The sequence below is a fragment of the Chiloscyllium punctatum genome, chromosome 30 (genome assembly GCF_047496795.1).
Source record: "Chiloscyllium punctatum isolate Juve2018m chromosome 30, sChiPun1.3, whole genome shotgun sequence".
Lineage (NCBI taxonomy): Eukaryota > Metazoa > Chordata > Chondrichthyes > Orectolobiformes > Hemiscylliidae > Chiloscyllium > Chiloscyllium punctatum.
Window position 1 is genome coordinate 70,617,637 of NC_092768.1, and position 23,078 is coordinate 70,640,714.

Consider the following 23,078-nt stretch of genomic DNA (forward strand, 5'->3'; position numbering starts at 1 on the left):
AGGAGAGAATGGGAAAGGAAAGATGGGGGAAGGAAGGGGGAAGGAGAGGTGGAGAAGAAGAGAGGGGAGAAGAAAAGAGGGGAAGGAGTGGGAAAAAGTAGAGGGAAAGGAAGGGGGAAAGAGAGAGGGGAGAAGGAGAGAGAGGGGGGAAGGAGAGAAGGGGGAAAGGAGAGAAAAGAAGGAAGGGGGAAGGAGAGAGGCGAGAAGGAGAGGGGGAAGAAAAGGGGATGAGATAGTGTAGAAGGAGAGTGGGGAGAAGGAGAGGGGGGAGGAGAGGGGGTATGAGAGAGGGGAGAAAGAGAGAGTCGGAGGAAGGGGGAAGGAAAGAGTGGAGAAGGAGAGAGGGGAAGGGAGGGGGGAGGAGAGAGGGGAAACAGAGAGAGGGGAAGGGGTGGGAAGGAGAGAGGGGAGAAGGAGAGAAGTGGGGATAGAGAGGGGAAGGCAGGGAAAGGAGAGAGGGGTAGGAGAGGAGAAGGAAGGGAGAAGGAGGGGGGACGGGGAGAGGGGTAGGAGAGGGGGAGAAGGAGAGAGAGGAAAGGATAGGGGGAAGGAAGGAGGAAGGAGAGAGACGAGAAGGAGAGGGGGAATGAGAGATGGGGTAACGAGATAGGGGAAGAAAGAGGGAAGTAGAGGTGGAGAAAGAGGGAGGGGGGAAGGAGAGAGGGAGGAAGGAGAGGGAGGAGGAGGGGGTAAGGAGAGAGGGGAAGGAAGGGGGAGGAGAGAGGAGAAGGAGGGGGGGAAGGAGAGAGGGAGGAAGGAGAGGGGGGAGGAGGGGGAAGGAGAGAGGGGAAGGAAGGGGGAGGAGAGAGAGGAGAAGGAGAGGGGAAAGGAGGGGGGAAGGAGAGGGGGGAGAAGGAGGGGGAAGAAGGGAGTGTGGGAAGGAGAGAAGGGAAGGGGGAAAGAGGTGGAGAAAGAGAGAGAGGGGGGGAAGGAGAGAGTGGGGAAGGAGAGGGGGTAGGAGGGGGGAAGGAGAGAGTGTAGAAGGAGAGAGGGGAAGGGAGGAGAAGGAGAGGGGGGAAGGAGAGGGAGAATGAGAAAGGGGGGAAGGAGAGGGAGAAGGAGAGAGAGGAGAAGGGGTGAGGAGGGAATGGGGAAGGAGAGAAGGGAAGGGGGAAAGAGAGAGTGGAGAAGGAGGGGGAGAAGGAAGGGGGATGGATAGGCAATGGAAGGGGGAAGGGGAGAGGGGAGAAGGAGAGAGTGATGGAGAGAGGGGAAGGAGAGAGTTGGGAAGGAGAGAGGGGAGAAGGAGAGAGTGGTGAAAGTGAGGGGGGAAGGACAGGGGGAAGGAGAGAGTGGGGAAGGAGAGAGGGGAAGGAATGGGGAAAGAGAGAGGGGGGAGAAGGAGAGAGGGGAAGGAAGGGGGAGGAGAGAGAGGAAAAGGAGAGGGAAATGAAGGGGGAAGTAGAGAGGCAAGAAAGAGAGAGGGGGGAAGGGGGAAGGAGAGAGAGGAAGAAAAGGGGAAGGTGAGAGGAGAGAAGGAGAAAGGCGAGAAGGAGAGAGGGGGGAAGGAGAGAGTGGGGAAGATGAGAGGGGAAGGAAGGGGGAAGGAGAGAGTGGTGAAGGAGAGGAGGAAGGAAAGGGGGAAGAAGAGGGGGGGACGGAGAGAGTGGAAGGAGAGAAGGGAGAAGGAAAGAGGCGGGAAGGAGAGATGGGGGAAGGAGAGAGGGGATGGAAGGGGAAGGAGAGGTAGAGGAGGAGAGAGACGGGGTGGAAAGAGGGTAAGGACAGGGGAAGGGACAGGTGGAGATGGAGAGAGGGGAAGGAAGAGGGAAGGAGAGAGGGGAGATGGACAGGGGGAAGGAGAGAGTGGTGAAGGAAAGAGGGGAAGGAAGGGGGTAGCAGAGAGGGGAGAAGGAGAGGGGAAGGAAGGGGGAAGGAGCGAGGGGAGAAGGAGAAGGTAGAAGGAAGTGGGAAGGAGAGGGGAAGGAGAGAGGGTAGAAGGAGAGAGGGTAAAGAAGGGGGAAGGAGAGAGGGGGAGAATGAGAGAGTGGTGAAGGAAAGGGTGGAAGGAGAGAGGGGAGAAGGAGAGAGTGGTGATGGAGAGGGTGGAATGAGAGGGGGAATAAGAGAGGGGAGAAGGAGAGAGTGGTGAAGGTGAGGGGGGAAGGAGAGAGTGGGGAAGGAGAGAGGGGAGAATAAGAGAGTGGTGCAGGAGAGGGGGGAAGCAGAGGGGAAAGGAGGGGGGAAGGGGAGAGGGGAGAATGAGTGAGTGGTGAAGGAGATGGAGGGAAGGAGATGGGGGGAAGGAGAGAGTGGTGAAGGAGAGGGAGAAGGTGAAGGGGAAGGAGGGAGGGGAGAAGGAGAGAGTGGTGAAGGTGAGGGGGGAAGGAGGGGGGAAGGAGAGAGTGGTGAAGGAGTGGGGGGAAGGAGAGAGTGGTGAAGGAGAGGGAGAAGGTGAAGGGGAAGGAGGGAGGGGAGAAGGAGAGAGTGGTGAAGGTGAGGGGGGAAGGAGGGGGGAAGGAGAGAGTGGGGAAGGAGCGAGGGGAGAATAAGAGAGTGGTGCAGGAGAGTGGGGAAGCAGAGGGGGAAGGAGGAGAGGAAGGGGAGAGGGGAGAATGAGTGAGTGGTGAAGGAGATGGAGGGAAGGAGATGGGGGGAAGGAGAGAGGGGAGAAGGAGAGAGTGGTGAAGGAGAGGGGGAAGGTGAAGGGGAAGGAGAGAGGGGAGAAGGAGAGAGTGGTGAAGGAGAGGGGGAAGGAGAGAGTTGGGAAGGAGACGGGGGGAAGGAGACGGGGGGAAGGAGACGGGGGGAAGGAGACGGGGGGAAGGAGACGGGAAGGAGAGAGGGGAGAAGGAGAGAGTGGTGAAGGTGAGGGGGGAAGGTGAGGGGGGAAGGAGAGAGTGGGGAAGGTGAGGGGGGAAGGAGAGAGTGGGGAAGGTGAGGGGGGAAGGAGAGAGTGGGGAAGGTGAGGTGAAGGAGAGAGTGGGGAAGGTGAGGGGGGAAGGTGAGGGGGGGAAGGTGAGGGGGGAGAAGGGGGAGAGGGCGGAAAGAGTGGGGGAAGGAGAGAGGGGCGAAGGAGAGAGGGGTATGAATGGGGAAAGAGAGAGGGGAGAAGGAGAGGGGAGAAGGAAGGCGGAAGGAGAGAGGGGAGACGGGGAGAGGAGGAAGGAGAGAGGGGGAAGGAGGAGCAAGGAAGGGGGACGGAGAGAGGGGAGGAGGAAGGGAGAAGGAGAGAGGGCTGAAGGAGAGAGGGGAAGGAAGGGGGAAGGAGAGAGGGGAGAAGGTGGGAGGGAGGGGAGAGGAGAGAGGGGAAGGAAGGGGAGAGGAGAGAGGGAAGAAGGAGAGAGGGGAAGGAAGGGGAGAAGGAGAGAGGGGAGAAGGAGAGGGGCAAGGAAGGAACAACAAGAGACGGGAAGGAAGGGGGAAGGAGACAGGGAAGAAGGGGAGAGTGGAAGGAAGGAGAGAGGGGAGAAGGAAAAAGGGGGAAAGGGGGCGAAGGAGAGAGGGGAGAATGAGAGATTGGTGCAGAAGAGAGGGGAAGGAGGGGGGGAAGGAGAGCACGGAGAAAGAGAGAGTGGTGAAGGAGAGGGGGAAGGAGTGAGAGAAGGAGAGGTGGGGAAGGATTGAGGGGAGAAGGAGAGAGTGGTGAAGGAGAGGGAGAAGGTGAAGGTGAAGACCAGAGGGGAGAAGGAGAGTGTGGTGAAGGTGAGGGGGGCAGGAGAAGGGGAAGGAAAGAGTGGGGAAGGAGAGAGGGGAGAAGGAGAGAGTGGTGTAGGAGACAGGGGGAAGGAGAGGGGGAAGGAGAGAGTGAGGTAGGAGAGGGGGAAGGAGAGAAGGGCGAAGGAGAGAGGGGAATGAATGGGGAAAAAGAGAGAGGGGAGGAGAGGGGAGAAGGAGAGAGGGGGGAAGGAGAGGGGGAAGGAGAGAGGGGAGAAGGAGAGAGTGGTGAAGGAGACGGGGGGAAGGAGACGGGGAAGGAGAGAGTGGTGAAGGTGAGGGGGGGAAGGAGAGAGTGGGGTGGGAGAGGGGGGGAAGGAGAGAGGGGAGAAGGAGAGAGTGGTGAAGGAGAGGGCGGAAGGAGTGGCGGAAGGAGAGAGGGGCGAAGGAGGAGAGGGGAATGAATGGGGAAAGAGAGAGGGGAGAAGGAGAGGGGAGAAGGAAGGCGGAAGGAGAGAGGAGAGACGGGGAGAGGGGGAAGGAGAGAGGGGGGAAGGAGAGAAGGGGGGAGGAGAGGGGGGAAGGAGAGAGGGGGATGGTGGGGAAGGAGAGAGGGGGAAGGAAAGGGGAAGGAGAGAGGGGAGATGGATAGAGTGGTGAAGGAGAGGAGGGAACGTGAGATGGGAGAAGGGGAGAGGGAGGAAGGAGAGAGTGGGGGAAGGAAATGGGGTAGGAAGGAGAAAGGAGAGATGAGAAGGAAGGGAAAGGAAGGGGGAAGGAGAGAGGGAGATGGAGAGAGGGGGGGAGGGTGGAAGGAGAGAGAGGAAGAAAAGGGGAAGGAGAGAGGGGGAAGGAGAGAGGGGGGAAGGAGAGAGGGGGGAAGGAGAGAGGGGGGAAAGGAGAGAGGGGAAGGAAGGGGGAAGGAGAGAGTGGAGAAGGAGAGTGTGGTGAAGGAGAGGGGGGAAGAAGAGGGAGAAGGAGAGCGGCGGGAAGGAGTGATGGGGGAAGGAGAGAGGGGATAGAAGGGGGAAGGAGAGGTGGAGAAGGAGGGAGGCGGGGTCGAAAGAGGGTAAGGACAAGGGAAGGAGAGGTAGAGATGGAGAGAGGGGAAGGAAGAGAGAAGGAGAGGGGGGAAGGAGAGAGTGGTGAAGGAAAGAGGGGAAGGAAGGGGGAAGCAGAGAGGGGAGAAGGAGAGGGGAAGGAAGGGGGAAGGAGTGATGGGAAAAGGAGAGAGGGGAAGGAAGTGGAAGGAGAGGTGGAGAAAGAGGGAGGGGGAAGGAGAGAGTGGTGAAGGAAATAGGGGAAACAAGGGGCAAGGAGAGAGGGGAGAAGGAGAGGGGGGAAGGGGTCGGGGAAGGTGAGAGGGAAGAAGGAGGGGGGGAAAGGAAGGTGGAAGGAGTCAGGGGAGAAGGGGAGAGTGGAAGGAAGGGGGAAGGAGAGAGGGGAGAATGTGAGATTGGTGCAGGAGAGAGGGGAAGGAGGGGGGGAAGGAGAGAGGGGAGAATGAGAGAGTGGTGAAGGTCAGGGGGCAGGAGAGGGGGAAGGAGAGAGGGGAGAAGCAGAGAGTGGTGAAGGAGACGGGGAGACGGAGAGAGTGGTGAAGGAGAGGGTGGAAGGAGACGGGGATGGAGAGGGAGAAGGAGAGAGGGGAAGGACGGGGGAAAGAGAGAGGGGATAAGGAGAGGGGAGAAGGAAGGGGGAAGGAGAGAGGTGAGAAGGAGAGAGTGGTGAAGGAGAGGGGGAAGGAGAGAGGGGGGGAAGGAGGAGCAAGGAAGGGGGACGGAGAGAGGGGCAGGAGGAAGGGAGAAGGAGAGAGGGCTGAAGGAGAGAGGGGAAGGAAGGGGGAAGGAGAGAGGGGAGAAGGAGAGAGGGGAAGGAAGGGGGAAGGAGACAGGGGAGAAGAGGAGAGTGGAAGGAAGGAGGAAGGAGAGAGGGGAGAAGGAAAGAGGGGGTAAGGGGGGGAAGGAGAGGGGAGAAAGAGAGAGTGGGGTAGGTGAGGGGGGAGGGGGGAAGGAGGGGGGGAGAAGGAGAGAGTGCTGAAGGTGAGGGGGGAAGGAGAGGGGGAAGGAGAGAAGGGCGAAGGAGAGAGGGGAATGAATGGGGAAAGAGAGAGAGGGGGGAAGGAGAGGGGGAAGGAGAGAGGGGAGAATGTGAGATTGGTGCAGGAGAGAGGGGAAGGAGGGGGGGAAGGAGAGAGGGGAGAATGAGAGAGTGGTGAAGGAAATAGGGGAAAGAAGGGGCAAGGAGAGAGGGGAGAAGGAGAGGGGGGAAGGGGTCGCGGAAGGTGAGAGGGAAGAAGGAGGGGGGAAAGGAAGGGGGAAGGAGACAGGGGAGAAGGGGAGAGTGGAAGGAAGGGGGAAGGAGAGAGGGGAGAATGTGAGATTGGTGCAGGAGAGAGGGGAAGGAGGGGGGAAGGAGAGAGGGGAGAATGAGAGAGTGGTGAAGGTCAGGGGGCAGGAGAGGGGGAAAGAAAGAGTGGGGAAGGAGAGAGGGAGAAGGAGAGAATGGTGAAGGAGAGGGTGGAAGGAGACGGGGATGGAGGGGGAGAAGGAGAGAAGGGAAGGACGGGGGAAAGAGAGAGGGGATAAGGAGAGTGGAGAAGGAAGGGGGAAGGAGAGAGGTGAGAAGGAGAGAGTGGTGAAGGAGAGGGGGAAGGAGAGAGGGGGGAAGGAGGAGCAAGGAAGGGGGATGGAGAGAGGGGAGGAGGAAGGGAGAAGGAGAGAGGGCTGAAGGAGAGAGGGGAAGGAAGGGGGAAGGAGAGAGGGGAGAAGGAGAGAGGGGAAGGAAGGGGGAAGGAGACAGGGGAGAAGGGGAGAGTGGAAGGAAGGAGGAAGGAGAGAGGGGAGAAGGAAAGAGGGGGTAAGGGGGGAAGGAGAGAGGGGAGAAAGAGAGAGGGGGGAAGGAGAGGGGGGAGAAGGAGAGAGTGCTGAAGGTGAGGGGAGAAGGAGAGGGGGAAGGAGAGAGTGAGGTAGGAGAGGGGGAAGGAGAGAAGGGTGAAGGAGAGAGGGGAATGAATGGGGAAGGAGAGACGGGGGAAGGAGAGACGGGGGAAGGAGAGAGGGGGGAAGGAGAGAGGGGGGAAGGAGAGAGGGGGGATGGAGAGAGGGGGAAGGAGAGAGGGGAGAAGGAGAGGGGGGAAGGTGAGAGGGGAGAAGGTGAGAGGGGGGCAAGGAGAGAGGGGGAAGGTGAGAGGGGAGAAGGAGAGGGGAGCAAGGAGAGAGTGAGGGAAGGAAATGGGGTATGAAGGAGAAAGGAGAGATGAGAAGGAAGGGGGAAGGAGAGGGGGGAAAGAGAGAGAGGAGAAGGAGGGGGCAAAGGAATGGGAAAGGAGAGTGGGGAGATAGAGAGAGGGGGGAAGGGGGGAAGGAGAGAGATGAAGAAAAGGGGAAGGAGAGAGGGGAGAAGGATAGAGTGGTGAAGGTGAGGGGGGGAAGGTGAGGGGGGGAAGGTGAGAGGGGAGAAGGAGAGAGAGGTGAAGGAGAGGGCGGAAGGAGTGGCGGAAGGAGAGAGGGGCGAAGGAGAGAGGGGAATGAATGGGGAAAGAGAGAGTGGTGAAGGAGAGGGCGGAAGGAGTGGCGGAAGGAGAGAGGGGCGAAGGAGAGAGGGTAATGAATGGGGGAAAGAGAGAGGGGAGAAGGAGAGGGGAGAAGGAAGGCGGAAGGAGAGAGGAGAGACGGGGAGAGGGGGAAGGAGAGAGGGGGGAAGGAGAGAAGGGGGGGAGGAGAGGGGGGGAAGGAGAGAGGGGGATGGTGGGGAAGGAGAGAGGGGGAAGGAAAGGGGAAGGAGAGAGGGGAGATGGATAGAGTGGTGAAGGAGAGGAGGGAACGTGAGATGGGCGAAGGGGAGAGGGAGGAAGGAGAGAGTGGGGGAAGGAAATGGGGGTAGGAAGGAGAAAGGAGAGATGAGAAGGAAGGGAAAGGAAGGGGGAAGGAGAGAGGGGAGATGGAGAGAGGGGGGAGGGTGGAAGGAGAGAGAGGAAGAAAAGGGGAAGGAGAGAGGGGGGAAGGAGAGAGGGGGGAAGAGAGAGGGGGGAAGGAGAGAGGGGAAGGAAGGGGGAAGGAGAGAGTGGAGAAGGAGAGTGTGGTGAAGGAGAGGGGGGAAGAAGAGGGAGAAGGAGAGCGGCGGGAAGGAGTGATGGGGGAAGGAGAGAGGGGATAGAAGGGGGAAGGAGAGGTGGAGAAGGAGGGAGGCGGGGTCGAAAGAGGGTAAGGACAAGGGAAGGAGAGGTAGAGATGGAGAGAGGGGAAGGAAGAGAGAAGGAGAGGGGGGAAGGAGAGAGTGGTGAAGGAAAGAGGGGAAGGAAGGGGGGAAGCAGAGAGGGGAGAAGGAGAGGGGAAGGAAGGGGGAAGGGGTGATGGGAAAAGGAGAGAGGGGAAGGAAGTGGAAGGAGAGGTGGAGAAAGAGTGAGGGGGAAGGAGAGAGTGGTGAAGGAAATAGGGGAAACAAGGGGCAAGGAGAGAGGGGAGAAGGAGAGGGGGGAAGGGGGTCGGGGAAGGTGAGAGGGAAGAAGGAGGGGGGAAAGGAAGGTGGAAGGAGTCAGGGGAGAAGGGGAGAGTGGAAGGAAGGGGGAAGGAGAGAGGGGAGCAATGTGAGATTGGTGCAGGAGAGAGGGGAAGGAGGGGGGGAAGGAGAGAGGGGAGAATGAGAGAGTGGTGAAGGTCAGGGGGCAGGAGAGGGGGAAGGAGAGAGGGGAGAAGCAGAGAGTGGTGAAGGAGACGGGGAGACGGAGAGAGTGGTGAAGGAGAGGGTGGAAGGAGACGGGGATGGAGGGGGAGAAGGAGAGAGGGGAAGGACGGGGGAAAGAGAGAGGGGATAAGGAGAGGGGGAGAAGGAAGGGGGAAGGAGAGAGGTGAGAAGGAGAGAGTGGTGAAGGAGAGGGGGAAGGAGAGAGGGGGGAAGGAGGAGCAAGGAAGGGGGACGGAGAGAGGGGAGGAGGAAGGGAGAAGGAGGGAGGGCTGAAGGAGAGAGGGGAAGGAAGGGGGAAGGAGAGAGGGGAGAAGGAGAGAGGGGAAGGAAGGGGGAAGGAGACAGGGGAGAAGAGGAGAGTGGAAGGAAGGAGGAAGGAGAGAGGGGAGAAGGAAAGAGGGGGTAAGGGGGGGAAGGAGAGGGGAGAAAGAGAGAGTGGGGTAGGTGAGGGGGGGAGGGGGGAAGGAGAGGGGGGAGAAGGAGAGAGTGCTGAAGGTGAGGGGGGAAGGAGAGGGGGAAGGAGAGAAGGGCGAAGTGAGATTGGTGCAGGAGAGAGGGGAAGGAGGGGGGGAAGGAGAGAGGGGAGAATGAGAGAGTGGTGAAGGAAATAGGGGAAAGAAGGGGCAAGGAGAGAGGGGAGAAGGAGAGGGGGGAAGGGGTCGGGGAAGGTGAGAGGGAAGAAGGAGGGGGGGAAGGAAGGGGGAAGGAGACAGGGGAGAAGGGGAGAGTGGAAGGAAGGGGGAAGGAGAGAGGGGAGAATGTGAGATTGGTGCAGGAGAGAGGGGAAGGAGGGGGGAAGGAGAGAGGGGAGAATGAGAGAGTGGTGAAGGTCAGGGGGCAGGAGAGGGGGAAAGAAAGAGTGGGGAAGGAGAGAGGGGAGAAGGAGAGAATGGTGAAGGAGAGGGTGGAAGGAGACGGGGATGGAGGGGGAGAAGGAGAGAAGGGAAGGACGGGGGAAAGAGAGAGGGGATAAGGAGAGTGGAGAAGGTAGGGGGAAGGAGAGAGGTGAGAAGGAGAGAGTGGTGAAGGAGAGGGGGAAGGAGAGAGGGGGGAAGGAGGAGCAAGGAAGGGGGATGGAGAGAGGGGAGGAGGAAGGGAGAAGGAGAGAGGGCTGAAGGAGAGAGGGGAAGGAAGGGGGAAGGAGAGAGGGGAGAAGGAGAGAGGGGAAGGAAGGGGGAAGGAGACAGGGGAGAAGGGGAGAGTGGAAGGAAGGAGGAAGGAGAGAGGGGAGAAGGAAAGAGGGGGTAAGGGGGGAAGGAGAGAGGGGAGAAAGAGAGAGGGGGAAGGAGAGGGGGGAGAAGGAGAGAGTGCTGAAGGTGAGGGGAGAAGGAGAGGGGGAAGGAGAGAGTGAGGTAGGAGAGGGGGAAGGAGAGAAGGGTAAAGGAGAGAGGGGAATGAATGGGGAAGGAGAGACGGGGGAAGGAGAGACGGGGGAAGGAGAGAGGGGGGAAGGAGAGAGGGGGGGAAGGAGAGAGGGGGGAAGGAGAGAGGGGAGAAGGAGAGGGGGGGAAGGTGAGAGGGGAGAAGGTGAGAGGGGGGCAAGGAGAGAGGGGGAAGGTGAGAGGGGAGAAGGAGAGGGGAGCAAGGAGAGAGTGAGGGAAGGAAATGGGGTATGAAGGGAGAAAGGAGAGATGAGAAGGAAGGGGAAGGAGAGGGGGGGAAAGAGAGAGAGGAGAAGGAGGGGGCAAAGGAATGGGAAAGGAGAGTGGGGAGATAGAGAGAGGGGGGGAAGGGGGGAAGGAGAGAGATGAAGAAAAGGGGAAGGAGAGAGGGGAGAAGGATAGAGTGGTGAAGGTGAGGGGGGGGAAGGTGAGGGGGGGGAAGGTGAGAGGGGAGAAGGACAGAGGGGCAAGGAGAGAGGGGGAATGAGACAGTGGGGGAAGGAGAGAGGGGAAGGAAGGGGGACGGAGAGAGGGGAGAAGATGAGAGTGGTAAAGGAGAGGGGGAAGGAGAGGTGGAAGGAGAGGGGGGAAGGAGAGAAGGGAGAAGGGAGAGAGAGAGGCGGGAAGGAGAGATGGGGAAGGAGAGAGGGGATGGAAGGGGGAAGGAGAGGTGGAGAGGAGAGAGGCGGTGAGGGAAGTGGGTAAGGAAGGGGAAGGAGAGGTGGATGTGGAGAGAGGGGAAGGAAAAGGGAAGGAGAGAGGGGAGAAGGAGAGAATGGGAAAGGAGAGATGGGGGAAGGATGGGGGGAAGGAGAGAGGGGAGAAGAAGAGAGGGAAGCAGAAAAGAGGGGAAGGAGTGGAAAAAGTAGAGGGTGAAGGAGAGGGGGGGGGAAGGAGAGAGGGGGGAAGGAGAGAAAAGAAGGAAGGGGTAAGGAGAGAGGCGAGAAGGAGAGGGGGAAGGAAAAGGGTATGAGATGGTGTAGAAGGAGAGTGGGGAGAAGGAGAGGCGGGAGGAGAGGGGGTAGGAGAGAGGGGAGAAAGAGAGAGTAGGAGGAAGGGGGAAGGAGAGCGGGAAGGAGAGAGGGGAGAAGGAGAGAGTGGTGAAGGAGAGGGGGAACGTGAAGGGGAAGGAGAGAGTGGTGAAAGTGAGGGGGGAAGGACAGGGGGGAAGGAGAGAGGGGAAGGAATCGGGAAAGAGAGAGGGGAGAAGGAGAGAGGGGAAGGAAGGGGGAGGAGAGAGAGGGAGAAGGGGAGGGGGGAGAGTGGTGTAGGAGAGGGGGAAGGTGAAGGGGGAAGGAGAGAGTTGAGAAGGAGAGAGTTATGAAGGTAAGGGGTGAAGGAGAGGGGGAAGGAGAGAGTGGGGAAGGAGAGAGTGGGGAAGGAGAGAGTGGGGAAGGAATGGGGAAAAAGAGAGGGGAAAAGGAGAGAGTGGGTGAAGGAGACGGGGGAAAGAGAGGGGGAAGGAGAGAGGGGAGAAGAAGAGGGGGAAGGGAGAAAGGGGATGAGAGTGTGGAGAAGGAGAGTGGGGAGAAGGAGAGGGGGGAGGAGAGGGGGAATGAGTTAGGGGAGAAAGAGAGAGGAGGAGGAAGGGGGGAAGGGGAGAGTGGAGAAGGAGGAGGGGGGAAGGAATGGGGTGGAGAGAGGGGAGAAGGAGAGGGGGATAAGGAGAAAGTAGAAGGAAGGGGAATGTAAAGAGTGGAGAAGGAAGGGGGGCGGAGAGAGGAGAAAAGAGAGAGAGGGGGAAGGGAGTGGGAAGGAGAGGGAGAAGGAGGGGGAAGGAGAGGGAATGGAAGGTAGGAAGGAGAGAGGTGAGAAGGAGAGATTGGTGAAGTGGGGGGGAAGGAGTGGGGGGAAGGAGAGAGGGAAGGGGGAAAGTGAGAGTGGAGAAGAAGAGGGAGAAGGAAGGGGGAAGGAGAGGGAATGGAAGGTAGGAAGGAGAGAGGTGAGAAGGAGAGAGTGGTGAAGTAGAGGGGGGAAGGAGTGGGGGATGGAGAGCAAGGGAAGGGGGAAAGTGAGAGTGGAGAAGAAGAGGGAGAAGGAAGGGGGAAGGAGAGGGAATGGACGGGGGGAAGGAGAGAGTGGAGAAGGAGAGAGTGGTGAAGGAAAGGGTGGAAGGAGAGTGGGGAGAAGGAGAGTGGGGAGAAGGAGAGTGGGGAGAAGGAGAGTGGGGAGAAGGAGAGTGGGGAGAAGGAGAGGGGGAAGGAGAGAGTGGTGAAGGAGAGGGGGAAGGAGAGGGGGAAGGAGCAGAGTGGTGAAGGAGAGGGGGAAGGTGAAGGGGAAGGAGAGGGGAGAAGGAGAGAGTGGTGAAGGAGAAAAGGTAGAATGAGAGAGTCATAAAGGAGAGGGGGAAAGGAGAGTGAGGAGAAGGAGAGGGGAGGAGGAAGTGGAAGGAGAGAGGAATGATGGGGGAAGGAGAAGGGCTGAAGGAGAGAGTCACGAAGGAGAGTGGGGGAAAGAGAGGGGGACGGAGAGAGGGGAGAAGAAGAGAGTGCTGAAGTAGAGGGGGGAAGGAGGGAGTGGGGGATGGAGAGAAGGGAAGGGGGAAAGTGAGAGTGGAGAAGAAGAGGGAGAAGGAAGGGGGAAGGAGAGGGAATGGACGGGGGAAGGAGAGAGAGGAGAAGGAGAGAGTGGTGAAGGAAAGGGTGGAAGGAGAGTGGGGAGAAGGAGAGTGGGAGAAGGAGAGTGGGGAGAAGGAGAGTGGGGAGAAGAGAGGGGGAAGGAGAGAGTGGTGAAGGAGAGGGGGAAGGAGAGGGGGAAGGAGAGAGTGGTGAAGGAGAGGGGGAAGGTGAAGGGGAAGGAGAGGGGAGAAGGAGAGAGTGGTGAAGGAGAAAAGGTAGAATGAGAGAGTCATAAAGGAGAGGGGGAAAGGAGAGTGAGGAGAAGGAGAGGGGAGGAGGAAGTGGAAAGGAGAGAGGAATGATGGGGGAAGGAGAAAGGGCTGAAGGAGAGAGTCATGAAGGAGAGTGGGGGAAAGAGAGGGGGAAGGAGAGAGTGGGGAAGGAATGGGGGAAAAAGAGAGGGGAAAAGGAGAGAGTGGTGAAGGAGACGGGGGAAGAGAGGGGGAAGGAGAGAGGGGGAGAAGAAGAGGGGGAAGGAGAAAGGGATGAGAGTTTGGAGAAGGAGAGTGGGGAGAAGGAGAGGGGGGAGGAGAGGGGGAATGAGTGAGGGGAGAAGAGAGAGGAGGAGGAAGGGGGAAGGGGAGAGTGGAGAAGGAGGGGGGAAGGAATGGGGTGGAGAGAGGGGAGAAGGAGAGGGGGATAAGGAGAAAGTAGAAGGAAGGGGAATGTAAAGAGTGGAGAAGGAAGGGGGGCGGAGAGAGGAGAAACAGAGAGAGAGGGGAAGGGAGTGGGAAGGAGAGGGGAGAAGGAAGGGGGAAGGAGAGGAATGGAAGGTAGGAAGGAGAGAGGTGAGAAGGAGAGATTGGTGAAGTGGGGGGGAAGGAGTGGGGGAAGGAGAGAAGGGAAGGGGGAAAGTGAGAGTGGAGAAGAAGAGGGAGAAGGAAGGGGGAAGGAGAGGGAATGGAAGGTAGGAAGGAGAGAGGTGAGAAGGAGAGAGTGGTGAAGTAGAGGGGGGGAAGGAGGTGGGGGATGGAGAGAAGGGAAGGGGGAAGTGTGAGTGGAGAAGAAGAGGGAGAAGGAAGGGGGATGGAGAGGGATGGACGGGGGGAAGGAGAGAGAGGAGAAGGAGAGAGTGGTGAAGGAAGGGTGGAAGGAGAGTGGGGAGAAGGAGAGTGGGGAGAAGGAGAGTGGGGTGAAGGAGAGTGGGGAGATGGAGAGGGGGAGGAGAGAGTGGTGAAGGAGAGGGGGAAGGAGAGGGGGAAGGAGAGAGTGGTGAAGGAGAGGGGGAAGGTGAAGGGGAAGGAGAGGGGAGAAGGAGAGAGTGGTGAAGGAGAAAAGGTTAGAATGAGAGAGTCATAAAGGAGAGGGGGAAAGGAGAGTGAGGAGAAGGAGAGGGGAGGAGGAAGTGGAAAGGAGAGAGGAATGATGGGGGAAGGAGAAAGGGCTGAAGGAGAGAGTCATGAAGGAGAGTGGGGGAAAGAGAGGGGGACGGAGAGAGGGGAGAAGAAGAGAGTGCTGAAGTAGAGGGGGGAAGGAGGGAGTGGGGGAAGGAGAGAAGGGAAAGCGGAAAGTGAGAGTGGAGAAGAAGAGGAAGGAGGAAGGAGAGGGAATGGAAGGGGGGAAGGAGAGAGGGGAGAAGGGGAGAGTGGTGAAGGAAAGGGGGGAAGGAGAGAAGGGAGAAGGAGAGTGTGGTGAAGGAGAGGAGGGGAAGGAGAGGGGGAAGGAAAGATGGGAGAATGGGGGAAGGGGGGAAGGAGAGAGAGGAAGAAAAGGGGAAGGAGAGAGGGGAGAAGGGGAGAGTGGTGAAGGTGAGGGGGGAAGTAGAGGAGGAAGGAGAGATTGGGGAAGAAAAGGGGAGAAGGATAGAGTGATGAAGGAGACGGCGGTAAGGAGAGGGAGAAGGAGATTGTGGTGAAGGTGTGCGGGGAAGGAGAGAGGGGAGAAGGAGAGAGGGGAAGGAATGGGGAAAGAGAGACGGGAGTAGGAGAGAGTGTTGAAGGAGAGGGGGAAGGAGAGAGGAGAAGGATACGGGAAACAGAGAGGGGAGAAGGAGAGGGGGAAGGAGAGAGGGGAGAAGGAGAGAGTGGTGAAGGAGAGGGGGAAGGTGAAGGGGAAGGAGAGAGTGGTGTAGTTGAGTGGGGAAGGAGAGAGTGGGGAAGGAGAGAGTGGGGAAGGAGAGAGTGGGAAGGAATGGGGAAAGAGAGAGGGGAGAGGGGAGAATAATGGGGAAGGAGAGGGTAAGGAAGGGGGAAGCAGAAAGGGGAGAAGGAGAGAGTGGTGAAGGAGAGGGGGAAGGAGATGGGGGGAAGGAGGAGCAAGGAGGGGGACGGAGAGAGGGGAGAAGGGGAGGGGAGGAGGAAGGGGAAAGGTGAGGGGAATGATGGGTGAAGGAGAAAGGGCTGAAGGAGAGAGTTGTGAAGGAGAGTGGGGGAAAGGGAAGGGAAAGGAGAGAGGGGAGAAGGAGAGGCGGGGAAGGGGGGAAAGGAGAGAGGGGAAGGAAAGGGGAAGGAGAGAGGGTAGATTGAGAGTGGGGGGAAGGAGAGGGGTAAGGAGAGTGCGGAGAAGAAGGTGGGGAAAGGGAGGAAGGTGGAAGGAGTCAGGGGAGAAGGGGAGACTGGAAGGAAGGGGGAAAGGAGAAAGGGGAGAAGGAGAGAGGGTAAAGAAGAGGGGAGGAGAGAGGGGAGAAGGAGAGAGTAAGGATGGGGAGGAGAGGGGGGAGAAGGAGAGAGTGGGGGGGAAGGAAAGAGGGGAAGGAAGGGGGAAGGAGAAAGGGAAGAAGGAGAGTGTGGTGAAGGAGAGGGGGGAAAGAGAGAGGGTAGGAAAGAAGGGAGAAGGAGAGAGGAGGGAAGGAGAGAAGGGGGAAGGAGAGAGGGGAAGGAAGGGGGAAGGAGAGAGGGGAGAAGGAGGTGGGGATTGAAAGGAAGGTGTAAGCAGACAGGGGTGAAGGGGAGAGTGGAAGGAAGGGGGAAGGAGAGAGGGGAAAGAAGGGGGAAGGAGAAAGGGGAGAATGAGAGAGGAGAAGGAGAGGAGAAGGATGGGGGAGGAGAGAGGGGAGAAGGAGAGGGGGGAAGAGAGGGGGAAGGAGAGACGGGAGAAGGAGAGAGGGAAATGAAATGGGAAGGAAAGAGGGGAGAATGAGAGAGGGGGGATGGAGAGAGTGGGAAGGAGAGAGGGGAAGGAGAGTGGGAGAAGAAGAGAGGTGAGGAGGAGAGACCGGTGAAGGAGAGGGCGGAAGGAGAGGGGGAAGGGGATTGGGGGGGAAGGAGAGAGGGGAGAAGGAGAGGGGGGAAGGGGGGAAGGAGAGAGAGGAAGGAAAGGGGAAGGAGAGATGGGAGAAGGAGAGGGGGGAAGGAAGTGGGGAGGAGAGGTGGAGAAAAAGAGAGGGGGAAGGAGAGGGGAGGAAGGGGGAAGGAGAGAGGGGAAGGAAAGGGGAAGGAGCGAGGGGAGAAGGAGAGAGGGGAATGAAGGGAGAAGGAGAGAGGGGAAGGAAGGGGGAGAGGAGATGGGGAAGGAGAGAGTGGAGAAGGAGAGAGTGGTGAAGGAGGGGGTGAGGGAGCGGGGAAGGAGAGATGGGGGACGGAGGAGCAAAGACTGGGGAAGGAGAGTGGGGAGAAGGAGAGTGGGGAGAAGGAGAGTGGGGAGAAGGAGAGAGAGGAGAAGGAGAGAGAGGAGAAGGAGAGAGAGGAGAAGGAGAGGGGGAGAAGGAGTGTGGCGAGCAGAGGGGTAGAAGAGGGGGGAAGTGGGAAGGAAAGAGGGGGCAGACAGGGGAAGGAGAGAGGGGAAGGAAGGGGGGAGGAGAGAGCGGAGACGGAGAAAGGGGAAGGAGAAAGTGGAGTAGGGGGAAGGAATGTGGAAGGAGAGAGTGGAGACGGAGAGGAGAGAAGGAGAGGGGGGAAGGAAGGGGGTAGGGGAGAAGAGGGGGAAAGGGGGATGGAGAGGGGGTGAAGGAATGCGAAAAGAGAGAGAGGGAGAAGGAGAGAGGGGAGAATGAAGCGAGAAGGAGAGAGGTGGGAAGGGGGGACGGAGTGATGGGAGAAGGAGAGGGGGGAAGGAGGGGGGAAGGATAGAGGGAGAAGGACAGAGGTGGGAAGGAGAGAGGAGTAACGGAGAGGGGGAAGGATGGGGGAAGGAGAGAGGGAGAAGGAGGGAGGGGGAGAAGAAGAGGGGAAAGGAGATGGAGAGAGGGGAGATGGAGAGAGGGGAGATGGAGAGAGGGGAGAAGTTGAGAGGGGAGGAGAGAGGGGAGGAGGAGAGGGGGAAGGTGAGAGGGGAAAGTAGGAGGGCAGAAGGAGAAAGGGGATGAAATGGGGGAAGGCGAGGGGGGAAGGAGAGGGGGAAGGATGCGTGTAGGAGAGAGGGGAAGGAAAGGGGAAGGAGAGAGGGGAGAAAGAGAGGGGGAGAAACAGAGCGTGGAAGGAAGGGGGAAGGAGATGGGGAGAAGGAGAGGGAGGAAGGAGAGAGGGGAGAAGTAAGAGGGGGGAAGGAGGGAGAGGAGAAGGGAAGGGGAAGGAGAGAGGGGAAAGAAGGGGAAGGAGAAAGGGGAGATGGAGAGAGGAGAAGGAGAGGGGAAGGATGGGGGAAGGAGAGAGGGGAGAAGAGAGGGTGGTGAAGGTGAGAGGGGAAGGAGGGGGAGAAGAGAGAGGAGGAGGAGAGACTAGTGAAGGAGAGGGGGGAAGGAGAGGGGGAAGGAGAGGTGGAGAAAGAGAGAGGGTGGAAGGAGAGAGGGGGGAAGGAAAGGGGTTAGGAGAGAGGGCAGAAGGAGATTGGGTAAGGAGAGGGAGCGAAGGAAAGAGGGGAAGGAAGGGGGAAGGAGAGAGTGGAGAAGGAGGGGGGGAAAGAAGGGGGAAGGAGACAGGGGAGAAGGAGAGAGGGGAATGAAGTGAGAAGGAGATTGGGGAGAAGGAGAGAGGGGTGAAGGAACGAGTGCTGAAGGTGAGAGGGAAGGGGGGGAAGGAGGGGAGCGGAGAGGAGAGAGGGGAGAAGGAGAGAGGGGGGAAGGAGAGGGTGATGGATTGAGGGGGAAGGAGGGAAGGAGTGAGGGGAGAAGGAGAGATGGGGAATGGAGAGAGGGGACGAAGGAGAGAGTGGGGAAGGTTAGAAGGGGAAGGAGAGAGGGGAGACGGAGAAGGGGGAAGGAGAGAGGGAGAAGGAGAGAGGGAAGGGGAGAGGGGAGAAGGAGAGAGGGGAGGAGAGGGGGAAAAGGAGAGGGGAGAAGGAGAGAGGGAGGAGAGGGGGAAAAGGAGAGAGGGGAGGAGCGGGGGAGAAGGAGAGAGGGGAAGGGGAGAAGGGAGAAGGAGAGAGGGGAGAAGGAGAGAGGGGAGGAGAGGGGGAGAACGAGAGGGTGAAGAAGAGAGGGGGAAGTAGGGAGGGGGGAGAAGGAGAAAGGGGAAGAACCGGAGAGGGGGAAGGAGAGAGGGGAGAAAGAAACAGAAGGAGGATGGGGGAAGGAGGGAGTGGAGTAGGAGAGAGGGGAGGAGAGGGAGAGAAGGAGAGAGGGAAGGGAAGAGGGGAGAAGGAGAGAGGGGAGAAAGAGAGGGGGAGGAGAGGGGGGAAGATGAAGAGAGAGGAAAGGATAGGGGGAAGGAAGGGGGAAGGAGAGAGAGGAGAAGGAGAGGGGGAATGAGAGATGGGGTAAGGAGAGAGGGGAAGAAAGGGGGAAGTAAAGGTGGAGAAAGAGAGAGGGGGAAGGAGTGTGGGAGGAAGGAGGGGGAAGGAGAGAGGAGAAGGAAGGTGGAGGAGAGAGACGAGAAGGAGAGGGGAAAGGAGGGGGGAAGAAGAGGGGGGGAGAAGGCGGGGAGAAGAAGGGAGTGGGGGAAGGAGAGAAGGGAAGGGGGAAAGAGTTGGAGAAAGAGAGAGAGGGGAAGGAGAGGGGGTCGGAGGGGGGAAGGAGAGAGGGTAGAAGGAGAGAGGGGGAAGGAAGGGGGTTGAGAGAGAAGAGAAGGAGGGGGGAAGGAGAGGGAGAATGAGAAAGGGGGAGGGGAGGGGGAAAAGGAGGGAGTGGGGGAAGGACAGAAGGGAAGGGGGAAAGAGAGAGTGGAGAAGGAGGGGGAGAAGGAAGGGGGAAGGAGAGGGAATAGAAGGTTGAAAGGAGAAAGAGGAGAAGAAGAGAGTGGTGAAGGAGAGGGAGGAAGGAGGGGGGAAGGAGAGAGGGCTGAAGGAGAGAGTGGTGAAGGAGAGGGGGAAGAAGAGAGGGGAGAAGTAGAGAGTGGTGAAGGAGATGGGGGAGGAGGGGGAAAGAGAGAGGGGAAGGAATGGGGAAAGAGAGGGGGGAGAAGGAGAGAGGAGGAAGCAGAGAAGGGAGGGAGAGGTGGGAGAAGTAGAGTGGGGGGGAAGGAGAGGGGGGAAGAGAGGGGAGGAGAGAGTGGTTAAGGAGACGGGGGAAGGCGAGGGGGAAGGAGAGAGGTGGAAGAAGGGGGAAGGAGGGAGGGAGTGGAGAAGGAGAGAGGGGAAGGAAGGGGGTAAGGAGAGGGGGGAAGGAATGGGGAAAGAGAGACGGGAGAAGGAGAGAGTGTTGAAGGAGAGGGGGGAAGGAAGGGGGAGTAGAGAGGGGAAACTGAGAGGGGGAAGGGAGCGGGAAGGAGAGAGGGGAGAAGGAGAGAGGGGAACGAAGGGAGAAGGAGAGAGGGGGACAAGGAGAGAGGGGTGAAGGAACGAGTGCTAAAGGTGAGGGGGGGAAGGGGGAAGGAGAGAGGGGGGAAGGAGAGGGGTGGAAGGAGAGGGTGACGGATAGAGGGGGAAGGAGAGAGGGGAGACGGAGAGGGGGGAGAAGGAGAGGAGGGGAGGAGAGGGGGAGAAGGAGAGAGGGGGAGGAGAGGGGGAGAAGGAGAGGGGAGAAGGAGAGGGGGGTGAAGGAACGAGGGCTGAAGGTGAGTGGGAAAGGTGGGAGGGGAGAAAGAGAGGGGGGAAGGAGAGGGTGACGGATAGAGGGGGAAGGAGAGAGGGGAGACGGAGAGAGGGGTGAAGGAACGAGTGCTAAAGGTGAGGGGGGAAGGAGAGAGGGGGGGAAGGAGAGGGGTGGAAGGAGAGGGTGACGGATAGAGGGGAAAGGAGAGAGGGGAGACGGAGAGGGGGGAGAAGGAGAGAGGGGAGGAGAGGGGGGAGAAGGAGAGAGGGGAGGAGAGGGGAGAAGGAGAGGTGGTTGAAGGAACGAGGGCTGAAGGTGAGGGGGAAAGGAGGGAGGGGAGAAAGAGAGGGGGGAAGGAGAGGGTGACGGATAGAGGGTGACGGATAGAGGGTGACGGATAGAGGGGGAAGGAGAGAGGGGGAAGGAGACAGGGGGAAGGAGAGAGGGGAGACGGAGAGGGGGAGAAGGAGAGGGGGAGGAGAGGGGGAGAAGGAGAGAGGGAAGGGGAGAGGGGAGAAGGAGAGAGGGGAGGAGAGGGGGAGAAGGAGAGGGGGAAGAGAGAGGGGGAAGAGAGAGTGGGAAGTAGGGAGGGGAAAAGGAGAAAGGGGAAGAACCGGAGAAGGGAGAGGGGGGAAGGAGAGGGGGGAAGGAAGGGGGTAGGAGTGAGGGGAGAAGAGGGGGGAAGGGGATCGAGAGAGGGGGGAAGGAAGGGGAAAGGAGAGAGGAGAGAAGGAGAGAAGTGGGGAAGGAGAGAGGGGAGAAGGAGAGTGGGAGGAGAGGGGGTGAAGGAGAGAGAGGAAAGGATAGGGTGAAGGAAGGGGGAAGGAGAGAGAGGAGAAGGAGGGGGGGAAGAGAGATGGGGTAAGGAGAGAGGGGAAGAAAGGGGGAATTAGAGGTGGAGAAAGGGAGAGGGGGAAGGAGAGAGGGGAAGGAAGGTGGAGGAGAGAGAGGAGAAGGAGAGGGGAAAGGAGGGGGGGAAGGAGAGGGTGGAGAACGCGGGGGAAGAAGGGAGTGGGGGAAGGAGAGAAGGGAAGGGGAAAGAGTTGGAGAACGAGGGAGGGGGGAAGGAGAGAGGGTAGAAGGAGAGAGGGGAAGGAAGGGGGTGGAGAGAGAGGAGAAGGAGAGGGGGGAAGGAGAGGAAGAATAAAAAAGGGGGAATGGAGAGGGAGAAGGAGAGAGAGGAGAAGAGGGAGGAGGGAATGGGGAAGGAGAGAAGGGAAGGGGGAAGTGAGAGTGGAGAAGGAGGGGGAGAAGGAAGGGGGAAGGATAGGGAATGGAGGGGGGAAGGAGGGAGGGGAGAAGGAGAGAGTGGTGAAGGAGAGAGGGAAGGTGAAGGGGAAGGAGAGAGGGGAGAAGGAGAGAGTGGTGAAAGTGAGGGGGAAGGAGAGAGTGGGGAGGGGAGAGAGGGGAAGGAATCGGGAAAGAGAGGGGAGAAAGAAAGCGCGGTGAAGGAGATGGGGGATGGAGAGAGGAAAGGAGAGAGAGAGGAAGGAATGGGAAAGGAATTGGGAAAGAGAGATGTGAGAAGGGGAGTGGTGAAGGAAGGGGGAGGAGAGAGAGGAGAAGGAGAGAGTGGAAGGAGAGGGAGAATGAGAGAGGGGGAAGGAGATGGAGAAGGAGAGAGAGGGGAAGGGGGGAAGGAGAGGGGAGGGGTGAAGGAGGGGGTGGGGGAAGGACAGAAGGGAAGGGGGAAAGTGAGAGTGGGGAAGCAGGGGGAGAAGGAAGGGGAAGGAGAGGGAATAGAAGGGGGAAAGGAGCAAGGGGAGAAGGAGAGAGTGGTGAAGGAGAGGGGGAAGGAGTGAGGGGGGAAGGAGAGAAGCGGGAAGGAGAGAGGGGAGAAAGAGAGAGTGGTGAAGGAGAGGGGGAAGGTGAAGGGGAAGGAGAGAGGGGAGAAGAAGAGAGTGGTGAAGGTAACGGGGAAGGAGAGTGGGGAAGGAGAGAGTGGTGAAGGAGACGGCGGTAAGGAGAGGGGATAAGAGAGAGGGGAGAAGGAGAGTGTGGTGAAGGTGAGGGGGGAAGGAGAGGGGGAAGGAGAGAGGAGAAGAAATGGGGGAAGGTGAAAGGGAAAGAGAGAGGGGAGAAGGAGAGAGTGGTGAAGGTGAGGGTGGAAGGAGAGGGCGAAGGAGAGAGGGGAGAAGGAGAGAGTGGTGAAGGAGAGGGGTGAAGGAGAGAGTGGGGAAGGAGAGGGGGGAGAAGCTGAGAGTGGAGAAGGAGAGGGGGGAAGGAATGTGGAAAGAGAGAGGGGAGAAGGAGAGAGTGGTGAAGGAGACGTGGGGAAGGAGCGGGGAAGGAGAGAGGGGAAGGAGAGGGGAGAAAGAGAGAGGAGGAGGAAGGGGAAGGAGAGTGTGGAGAAGGAGAGAGGGGAATGAAGGGGGTGGAGAGAGGGGAGAAGGAGAGGGGGGAAAGAAGGGGGAGGAGAGATGGGAAACAGAGAGAGAGGAAGGGAGTGGGAAGGAGAGAGGGGAGAAGGAGAGGGGAGAAGGAGAGAAGTGGGGAAGAAGAGAGGGGAGAAGCAGAGATAGTGGAAGGAGAGGGGAGGAAGGCGAGAGGGGAGAAGGAGAGGGGGGGGGAGAAGGAGATGGGGGATAAGGAGAGAGAGGAAAGGATAGGGGGTAGGAAGGGGGAGGGAGAGAGAGGAGAAGGAGAGGTGGGAAGAGAGATGGGGTAAGGAGAGAGGGGAAGAAAGGGGGATGTAGAGGTGGAGAAAGAGAGAGGGAGGGGGGAGGAGGAGGAAAGGAGAGAGGGGAAGGAAGGGGGCAGGAGAGGGTGAATGAGAGAGAGGGTAAGGAGAGGGAGAAGGTGAGAGAGGAGAAGGAGGGGGGGAAATGAGGGAGTGGGGGAAGGAGGTAAGGGAAGGTGGAAAGAGAGAGTAGAGAAGGAGAGGGAATGGAAGGGGGGAAGGAGAGAGGGAAGAAGGAAAGAGTGGTGAAGTAGAGGGGGGACGGAGGGGGGAAGGAGGGAGGGGAGGGGGAAGGAGGGAGTGGGGGAAGGACAGAAGGGAAGGGGGAAAGAGAGAGTGGAGAAGGAGGGGGAGAAGGAAGGGGAAGGAGAGCGAATAGAAGGGGGAAAGGAGAAAGGGGAGAAGGAGAGAGGGTGAGGGAGAGGGGGGAAGGAGAGAGGGAAGGAGAGAGTGGTGAAGGAGAGGGGGAAGGTGAAGGGGAAGGAGAGAGGGGAGAAGGAGAGAGTGGTGAAGGTGAGGGGGCAAGGAGAGGGGGAAGGAGAGAGTGAGGAAGGAGAGAGGGGAGAAGCTGAGAGTGGAGAAGGAGATTAGGGAAGGAATGGGGAAAGAGAGAGGGGAGAAGGAGAGAGGGGAGAAGGAGAGAGGGGAGAAGGAGAGAGTGGTGAAGGAGAGAGTGGGGAAGGAGAGAGTGGGGAAGGAGAGAGTGGGGAAGGAGAGAGTGGGGAAGGAGAGAGTGGGGAAGGAGAGAGTGGGGAAGGAATGGGGCAAGAGAGAGGGGAGAAGGAGAAAGTGGTGAAGGAGACGGGGGAAGGAGCGGGGGAAGGAGAGAGGGGAGAAGGAGATAGTGGTGAAGTAGAATGGGGAAGGAGGGAGTGGGGGAAGGAGAGAAGGGAAGGGGGAAAGTGAGTGGAGAAGAAGGGGTAGAAGGAAGGGGGAAGGAGAGAGTGGTGAAGGAGAGGGGTGATGGAGAGAGGGGAGAAGGAAAGAGTGGTGAAGGAGAGAGGAGAAGAAGAGGGGGAAGGAAAGAGGGGAGAAGGAGAGAATGATGAAGGAGAGGGGGAAGGTGATGGGGAAGAGACGAGGGGAGAAGGGGAGATTTGTGAAGGTGGGGGTGAAGGAGAGGGGAAAGGAGAGAGGGGAGAAGGAGAGTGTGGTGAAGGTGAGGGGGGAAAGAGGGAAAAGGAGAGAGGGGAAGGAATGGGGCAAGAGAGAGGGGAGAAGGAGAGGGGAAAGAGAGAGAGGAGAAGGAGAGAGTGGTGAAGGAGAGGGGGAAGGAGAGAAGGGGGAAGGAGAGAGGGGAGAAGGAGAGAGTGGTGAAGGTGAAGGGGAAG